This window comes from Coregonus clupeaformis, chromosome 10 (assembly GCF_020615455.1).
Source record: "Coregonus clupeaformis isolate EN_2021a chromosome 10, ASM2061545v1, whole genome shotgun sequence".
Lineage (NCBI taxonomy): Eukaryota > Metazoa > Chordata > Actinopteri > Salmoniformes > Salmonidae > Coregonus > Coregonus clupeaformis.
Genome location: NC_059201.1, coordinates 5,974,864 through 5,983,019, shown reverse-complemented (window position 1 = coordinate 5,983,019; position 8,156 = coordinate 5,974,864). Strand labels below are relative to the sequence as shown.

General features: G+C 45.4%; 1 protein-coding gene across 1 annotated transcript in view; it reads right to left on the bottom strand.

Moving 5' to 3' along the window:
- Positions 1–7,028, bottom strand: part of LOC121574788 (zinc finger protein GLI1-like) — a 142,518-nt gene extending 135,490 nt beyond the window's left edge. The window contains exon 1 of the mRNA XM_041887357.2: positions 6,683–7,028. The gene's annotated coding sequence lies outside the window, so the exon portion shown is untranslated. The remainder of the gene's footprint in view (positions 1–6,682) is intronic.
- Positions 7,029–8,156: the final 1,128 nt, after the last annotated feature.

Here is an 8,156-nt window from a genome sequence, read left to right as displayed (position 1 = left end):
GAGACGTAGAGAGAGAGAGACGTAGAGAGAGAGAGACGTAGAGAGAGAGACGTAGAGAGAGACGTAGAGAGAGAGAGACGTAGAGAACAAGAAAGAGAGAGGGGTCAATCTCATTGTTGTTGTTTTACGTTCTTCCCTCTTGTTTCGTCTTATCCTCACAGGAATGGGAGACAAAAAAAGATGAAGGGAGAAAGGTAAGGTTTGAGGGGATAAAGAGAGAGAGGGGTCCATCTCATTGTGTGACTGTCTGCATGCACAGATGTGCATACGTGGTGTATCCCCTTTGTGCATTCGGTGCAGCCAGTCCCAGTCCCAGTACCTCTCTGCACCACACACCGCTCCCTGTAGCTGCCCAGTGCCGCAGCCGCTCTGAAGGCCCATGGGCCTCGGACAGACAGACAGCTGCTGATTGTTTCAGGTTCACAGGGTGTGAAAGGGCCTCTGATCCCAGTGAGGGTGGTCTCTCTCTCTCTCTCTCTCTGTCTCTCTCAGAGGTGGGAGGGGGGGACGGGACCAATGGCGTGAGTCACATGACGTGTTCCACGATAAGCAGACCAAAATGGAATCTGCTGGAGAAAAACACACCACTTGTTGCAGCCTGCCTGGTCTGCCTGGAAGTGGTCTGGTCTGGTTTGGTCTAGTCTAGTCTGGCCTAGTCTGGTCTAGTCTGGTCTGGTCTGGTGTAGTCTGGTCTGGTCTGGTGTAGTCTGGTCTGGTCTGGTGTAGTCTGGTCTGGTCTGGTCTAGTCTAGTCTGGTCTGGTCTGGTCTAGTCTGGTGTAGTCTGGTGTAGTCTGGTCTGGTGTAGTCTGGTCTGGTCTGGTGTAGTCTGGTCTGGTCTGGTCTAGTCTGGTCTGGTCTGGTCCAGTCTGGTGTAGTCTGGTCTAGTCTAGTCTGGTCTGGTCTAGTCTGGTGTAGTCTGGTGTAGTCTGGTGTAGTCTGGTCTAGTCTTGTCTAGTCTGGTCTGGTCTGGTCTAGTCTGGTCTAGTCTGGTCTGGTCTGGTCTAGTCTAGTCTAGTCTGGTCTGGTCTAGTCTAGTCTAGTCTGACTCCAGTGTGTTCTCGACAATGCTAACTGCACACATCCTAAAGCTTGTCCAGTCTGGTGTAGTCTGGTGTAGTCTGGTCTGGTCTAGTCTGGTCTAGTCTGGTCCAGTCTGGTGTAGTCTGGTCTAGTCTGGTCCAGTCTGGTGTAGTCTGGTCTAGTCTGGTCTAGTCTAGTCTGGTCTAGTCTGGTCTGGTCTAGTCTAGTCTGGTCCAGTCTGGTGTAGTCTGGTCTAGTCTAGTCTGGTCCAGTCTGGTGTAGTCTGGTCTAGTCTAGTCTGGTCCAGTCTGGTGTAGTCTGGTGTAGTCTAGTCTAGTCTAGTCTGGTCTGGTCTAGTCTAGTCTAGTCTGACTCCAGTGTGTTCTCGACAATGCTAACTGCACACATCCTAAAGCTTGTCCAGTCTGGTGTAGTCTGGTGTAGTCTGGTCTGGTCTAGTCTGGTCTAGTCTGGTCTAGTCTGGTCTGGTCTAGTCTGGTCTGGTCTGGTCTGGTCTGGTCTAGTCTAGTCTGGTCTGGTCTAGTCTGGTCTAGTCTGGTGTAGTCTGGTCTAGTCTGGTCTAGTCTGGTCCAGTCTGGTGTAGTCTGGTCTAGTCTGGTCTAGTCTAGTATGGTCTAGTCTGGTCTAGTCTGGTCTAGTCTAGTCTGGTCTAGTCTGGTGTAGTCTGGTCTGGTCTGGTGTAGTCTGGTCTAGTCTAGTCTAGTCTAGTCTGGTCTAGTCTGGTCTAGTATGGTCTAGTCTGGTCCAGTCTGGTGTAGTCTGGTCTAGTCTAGTCTAGTCTAGTCTGGTCTAGTCTGGTCTGGTCTGGTGTAGTCTGGTCTAGTCTGGTCTGGTCTAGTCTGGTCCAGTCTGGTGTAGTCTGGTGTAGTCTGGTCCAGTCTGGTGTAGTCTGGTCTAGTCTGGTCTAGTCTAGTATGGTCTAGTCTGGTCTAGTCTGGTCTAGTCTGGTCTAGTCTAGTCTGGTCTAGTCTGGTGTAGTCTGGTCTGGTCTGGTGTAGTCTGGTCTAGTCTAGTCTAGTCTAGTCTGGTCTAGTCTGGTCTAGTATGGTCTAGTCTGGTCCAGTCTGGTGTAGTCTGGTCTAGTCTAGTCTAGTCTAGTCTGGTCTAGTCTGGTCTGGTCTGGTGTAGTCTGGTCTAGTCTGGTCTAGTCTGGTCCAGTCTGGTGTAGTCTGGTCTAGTCTGGTCCAGTCTGGTGTAGTCTAGTCTGGTCTGGTCTAGTCTAGTCTGGTCTGGTCTAGTCTAGTCTGGTCTGGTCTGGTCCAGTCTGGTGTAGTCTAGTCTGGTCTGGTCTAGTCTGGTCTAGTCTGGTCCAGTCTGGTCTGGTCTAGTCTAGTCTGGTCTGGTCTAGTCTGGTCTAGTCTAGTATGGTCTAGTCTGGTCCAGTCTGGTGTAGTCTGGTCTAGTCTAGTCTAGTCTAGTCTGGTCTAGTCTGGTCTGGTCTGGTGTAGTCTGGTCTAGTCTGGTCCAGTCTGGTGTAGTCTGGTCTAGTCTGGTCTAGTCTAGTCTGGTCTGGTCTAGTCTGGTGTAGTCTGGTGTAGTCTGGTCTAGTCTGGTCTTGTCTGGTCTGGTCTAGTCTGGTCTAGTCTGGTCCAGTCTGGTGTAGTCTGGTCTAGTCTGGTCTAGTCTAATATGGTCTAGTCTGGTCTAGTCTGGTCTGGTCTAGTCTGGTCTAGTCTGGTCCAGTCTGGTGTAGTCTGGTCTAGTCTGGTCTAGTCTAGTCTGGTCTGGTCTAGTCTGGTGTAGTCTGGTGTAGTCTGGTGTAGTCTGGTCTTGTCTGGTCTGGTCTAGTCTGGTCTGGTCTGGTCTGGTCTGGTCTAGTCTGGTGTAGTCTGGTCCAGTCTGGTGTAGTCTGGTCTAGTCTGGTCTAGTCTGGTCTAGTCTAGTATGGTCTAGTCTGGTCCAGTCTGGTGTAGTCTGGTCTAGTCTGGTCTAGTCTGGTCTAGTCTAGTATGGTCTAGTCTGGTCTAGTCTGGTGTAGTCTGGTCTGGTCTAGTCTGGTCTAGTCTGGTCCAGTCTGGTGTAGTCTGGTCTAGTCTGGTCTGGTCTGGTCTGGTGTAGTCTGGTGTAGTCTGGTCTAGTCTGGTCTGGTCTAGTCTGGTGTAGTCTGGTCTAGTCTGGTCTGGTCTGGTCTAGTCTGGTCTGGTCTAGTCTGGTCTAGTCTAGTCTAGTATGGTCTAGTCTGGTGTAGTCTGGTCTAGTCTAGTCTGGTCTAGTCTGGTGTAGTCTGGTCTAGTCTGGTCTGGTCTAGTCTAGTCTGGTCTAGTCTGGTGTAGTCTGGTCTAGTCTAGTCTAGTCTGGTCTAGTCTGGTCTGGTCTGGTGTAGTCTGGTGTAGTCTGGTCTAGTCTGGTCTGGTCTAGTCTGGTGTAGTCTGGTCTAGTCTGGTCTGGTCTAGTCTGGTCTAGTCTGGTCTAGTCTGGTCTAGTCTGGTCCAGTCTGGTCTAGTCTAGTCTAGTCTGGTCTGGTCTAGTCTGGTCTGGTCTAGTCTGGTGTAGTCTGGTCTAGTCTAGTCTGGTCTAGTCTGGTGTAGTCTGGTCTAGTCTGGTCTGGTCTAGTCTAGTCTGGTCTAGTCTGGTGTAGTCTGGTCTAGTCTGGTCTGGTCTAGTCTGGTCTGGTCTAGTCTGGTGTAGTCTGGTCTAGTCTAGTCTGGTCTAGTCTGGTCTGGTCTAGTCTGGTGTAGTCTGGTCTAGTCTGGTCTGGTCTAGTCTAGTCTGGTCTGGTCTAGTCTGGTCTAGTCTGGTCTAGTCTGGTCTAGTCTGGTCTGGTCTAGTCTGGTCTAGTCTGGTCCAGTCTGGTGTAGTCTGGTGTAGTCTGGTCTAGTCTGGTCTAGTCTAGTCTGGTCTGGTCTAGTCTGGTGTAGTCTGGTGTAGTCTGGTCTAGTCTGGTCTGGTCTAGTCTAGTCTGGTCTGGTCTGGTCTAGTCTGGTCTGGTCTAGTCTGGTGTAGTCTGGTCTAGTCTGGTCTAGTCTGGTCTAGTCTGGTCTAGTCTAGACTGGTCTGGTCTAGTCTGGTGTAGTCTGGTCTAGTCTGGTCTAGTCTGGTCTGGTCTAGTCTAGTCTGGTCTAGTCTGGTCTAGTCTGGTCTGGTCTAGTCTGGTGTAGTCTGGTCTAGTCTGGTCTAGTCTGGTCTGGTCTAGTCTGGTCTAGTCTGGTCTAGTCTGACTCCTGTGTGTTCTCGACAATGCTAACTGCACACATCCAAAAGCTTGTTTATTTTACGTCTTTGCCTTGACTTGAGTACCGGTATTCGCTTTGATCATATATTTTTTGGTTTCTTTTTAGGAAGACCTATGGTGACTTCCATAATAACACAATCCCCAGAGTATATATCTACCTCTGCTGTATGCTCCCTGATTGAAAACAACAACCATAATTCAAGACCACTTCCCTACGTTTACGTAAACATTCAACCATTAGTCAGAATATGTGTGTTGATAATAATTAGGTTTATAACAACATTATAAACTATATTTATGATCAAACCATTTGCTTCAATGATCAATAATAATACAGTAAAAAAACATTGCTTCTCAATTACAACATTCGAAATAAGAATGTGTTCTTAACAGAGCGGTCTGGTTGAATAAAAAGGTTAAATAGGTAGATAGATCAACTCTGAGGTAAATGAGAGAACAAACATAATCTTGCTGGTGATAAAACTTACTGCTCGGAGAGGCAGCTAGCAGCATAAAGAGTAAAATAGTTCCTTCCTGTATGCTTTATCTGTTTAGGCCCTGTCCTAACGGGGAGCCTTTTGGCCGTAACACAGGTCTATCACACTGATAAAGACCAGGGGGGAGGAGGAAGATCCCCTGCAGAGGTTTTCACACCAACCTGACCACAGACCTGTCAAGGGACAAGTGCAAATCTCTCCTGTCCTCTCTTCTCCTCTGTCCTCTTTTCTACTCTCTTCTCCTCTCTTCTCCTCTCTTCTCCTCTGTCATCTCTTCTCCTCTGTCCTCTCTTCACCTCTGTCCTCTCTTCACCTCTGTCCCCTCTTCTCCTCTGTCCTCTCTTCTCCTCTGTCCTCTCTTCACCTCTGTCCTCTCTTCTCCTCTATTTTCCTCTCTTTGCTGCTCTCAATCTCAAGCCCTTTCCATTTCTCTAATAGTAATAACGTCCCATCTTGTCCCATAAGGTCAGGAGATTGTTCTTGTTAGGTTGCAGGGTCAGGAAAACATCCAGGTCCTATGCGTAGATGTTGAGTGATATTGTGACAGTGGAGTGGAGTGTGTTGATTACCAACTTGTTTCTTGGTTCTCCTCCTTGTCAATAACGTATAAAGAGGTGTTTGGCTGATGAGCTCAGTCTAATGTTGTCTAATGGTCTTAATCAGACCACATTAGCAGATCAACTCTTAAAACCTCTTTAAGAGTAATTACTGAGATTAACAAGTGTTATGTGTGATTTCATATTGGCGGTTTGCGCATTTTCTCAAAAGACAGAAAGAAAGAAAGAAAGAAAGAAAGAAAGAAAGAAAGAAAGAAAGAAAGAAAGAACACATTTCAAAAACAACACCACACTACAGGACTTGGAGCTTATGAAATAGGCCTACATATCTCATCAACTTGGACAATAAATTCATTATTTTTCAACTAACTTCCTTCACCTCTCTGTAGGCTATTTTCCGTATGAAAATAAAACATTTACTGGGCCTGCTTTCACTTTTCCCTGACTCACCTTAGATTCCTGTGGTAGGCTACAATAATGATGTCGTTTTGCCGTGGCTGTGCCGTCCTGACAGAAGCACATTTTGGAAAAGATATTGGCACCCAAAGTATTTCAGGTTTATAAGAAACAGCTGTTCTCAAGCGCCACCACAATTCTCCATGGAATTCTGTAACCCTGACATAGAGACACACACAGCGAGGCGAGGAGCCGCAGAGGGCCAGGCCGATGGCTTTTGAGTCTGTGTGGCTGTGGTACAGGCCGAAATATAGAGGATCGAAACCTCAACTACCACATATTATGTTTGGGTGGTGGTGGGAGACATGTAATTCCAAAATTATTTGACTCTGATCTTTTTGTTGTTGTTGTTGTTGACGCTTGTGCCAATGCGTCATCAGCACGAGAAGCAAAATCTCCCTATGCAAAGACCAACTCCAAGACATGCATTGATTCTTGAAAGGCTATTTTCAACCATCAAAACTTTAAAATAGAATTTACAAGTCATGAAAAGAAGGGACAGGCGAGTTGGGAATGTTCAAAAGATACAAAATTAGAGGCATTCTTCAATAGTCTAAATAAGGTATTGAAACGCACAGTTCACTGAAGATATTTCAGATGTTCTCCACTGAAAGCAATAGCCTATAATCAATCAATTTAAATAACTAAAGCTACTGAATTTGGCTAACATTGATTTACTCTGTTTATTCAATGTAAACACTGCACGCACCGCCATCGCCTATTAGATTGAATATCCCGTTTAGCCCATCACCACCCGATGTGACACCAATCTGACAATAGCCATAATATACTCAACATTACATATTACATGACTGCTAAGCCCAAATAGAACGTGCATATGAACAAACACAATTTTAGCACCACTATTAGGCCTAAATTCAAAATATATTCTATCAACGACTTTAGCTTACTTGGAATTAGAAACAGAAACTGAATAGATAAAGCAAAGCAAGTGTACCTTTTTTGAAAAGTTGAAGAAGTCTGCATCAGTTTGTTGACTTGATACCAAGGCTTTGGGACTTTTGGAAGCTCGGTGGCTGAAAGCGAGACCGTCCCGCTGGGGGTTCGAGAATTTCCAATAAACTCCCTCTCGCTCTGCGTACTTCTGGCACACAGATGGGGCAGCCGGAATTAACCTTTATTTTCTCTCTTCTATTCCAGCTCCCGTGTTCAAACCACGTCTTTATCCACTTTTTTAGGAGCTTCTTTCCATAGTTTACTTTATTCACAAAATTCACGAAATCAGTGTGCAGGACAACATCGAACGAACCCCATTTTAGGTAACCAAAGTCCCGTAAACCCGAAGTTGGTTGATCAGTCAATGGGGGAATGCGAGACCTCTCTTCCCCTCCCCACTCCCTCACCCCCTCCCTCCCTCCCTTTTTTCAGTCTGTGGACCACCCCGAAACAGGAAGTTCACTTTTTGTTTTTCTTGTGAAAAAAAGACCATGCTGTCTGGTTGGTGGAGTTTTCTTAGTGGAGTAGTTAACAGAGTTTCTTCCACTAGCTAAAGACCATGCAATGCACGCGAACAGAATAAATCATAGGTTAAAACAGATAATAATAATAATAATAATAATAATAATAATAATAGAACAATAATCATTACATAACAAAACATGTTACTGTACATTTCAATCATAATGCAATATCATATGCATGATATGAAAATGATCTGTTAACGTTTATTAAACGGTTTTGTCATGGTGGTCTGTAAATTATACGGGGTCTCATTTGACTTTTATTTATAAAACATGTTGAAATGTTTGAACTTTTTCTTTCTTGGGGCAGCAGCATATGTGGCACTGGGGATGTTGATTGCTGAATCGTTATACGCCTTACTGGAATTCAAGGTAGGCTACACCGCAAAACTGGCCTGAAGTCACGCCACCACGTCCTAGGACGGGATGCATGCAGTAGGTTAGGAACGCAGTTTGAAGATTGAAGGCGCATTGCATAAAATGTGATGTCATAGACTAGGTTTCCATCCCATTTGCGACAGATTTTCACGCGAATATTCTAAAATCTGCATAAAACAATATGAGCATTTTCCCACCAGAGATGTGTTTCCATCAAACTGACTTTTTGCTGATAATAGGCTGTGCGTGATGACGTAGTGCACATAAAAATAACTTTTGCCATTAAATTCCCACGTAAAGAATGAACAATACAAGTTAATGGGTTAATGTTGCATAGGCTTACATTTTTAAGTCATGATTTAAAAATAAATCTGAGTGGTAGATCTCTGCTTGTATTTTGACTCAGAAAGTGCTCTTCACTCAGAAAAGTTTGGTGACCACTATGTTGATAATTTCTATGGATTTTGACATGGCATTGAATGACAATTAGGTTTACAGAAAAATCAAATTACTATTTCAATAACATCCACTATAAATGTTTTATACTAGAGGTTCATTTCCCCCCTCTCCAGC